The sequence below is a fragment of the Manacus vitellinus genome, unplaced genomic scaffold (assembly GCF_001715985.3).
Source record: "Manacus vitellinus isolate BGI_N305 unplaced genomic scaffold, ASM171598v3 scaffold_128_pilon, whole genome shotgun sequence".
Lineage (NCBI taxonomy): Eukaryota > Metazoa > Chordata > Aves > Passeriformes > Pipridae > Manacus > Manacus vitellinus.
Window position 1 is genome coordinate 47,988 of NW_021938941.1, and position 1,110 is coordinate 49,097.

The following is a 1,110-nucleotide window of genomic DNA, read 5'->3' on the forward strand; positions in this document are numbered from 1 at the left end:
GCAGGGACTCGGAGCTGTCCTGATCTCGGGTCAGCTCTGGGAGGCCCCTAAACTCTTCTCCTGCTTGGGATAGACGTGGACAATCCCCAGGGAAGCAGTGCTTTTGGGAAAACAGCCTTGGCTGCTCCTGCCTTTGGCACCTGTGCTGTGTCAGAGCAGGGCCTGAGGTGACACCGAGGCTGCTCTTGGTGGGACAGGGAGAGGACAAGAGGGAACGGCCTCCAGCTGTGCCAGGAGAGGGTCGGGTTGGATACTGGGAACAATTCCTTCCTGGAAAGGGCTGTGCAGCCCTGGCACAGCTGCCCAGGGCAGGGGGGAGTCCCCATCCCTGCAGGGATTTAAAAGCCCCGTGGAGGTGGCACTTGGGGACACGGGTGAGGGGTGGCCTGGGCAGGGCTGGGGGAGCAGTTGGGCTCGATGGACTCTGAGGGTTTTTCCAACCCAAATTATCGGTGGTGACAACGGGAGCTCTTTGCTTGTGGGAAAGGGTCACTGCTGGTGTGTAGAGGACCCTTTGGCCCACCCGGGTGTGGTCAGACCTGGCTTGGGAGGTCTCTGGGCTGGTCTCCAGGGGAGTGGCCGGGGCGTCCCTGCCCCAGGTTCTCAGGAATTCGCTGCTCACCCTCCCAATGTTCATCCAGTCAGAGCTGGGGCCGTGCTCCAGGTTGGACACTTCAAAATCCACCCCCCTCCCTCCCCATCTCCCAGCAGGGACACTGCCCTGCCCCTGTCCCCTGGAGTGGACGCTGTCCCTGTCCCCTGGCAAAGCCCTGATGGCTCTCCCCGAGTCCCGGCTCCGGGGGTTCAGGTACTGCAGTGGGTGTGGAGCCCGGTCTGTTCGATGCTATTACTGAAATATTTATTGTGTTTGAACCAAACGAAAAAAACTATTAAAGATCAGTAAAGAATAAAATTTTCCACGCCTTTTACGGGTGTTTGTCTTTCCTTTCTGCTGAACGTGCTGAGGGTGGAGGTGCAGCAGGGAAGGGGCTGGAGGGCAGCGGGCACAGGTGGATTCCTACAATGACAGGGTGGTCGGGGGGGGAAGGGACCTTAAAGACCATCTCATTCCATGGGCAGGGACACCTCCCACCAGCCCAGGTTGCTCCA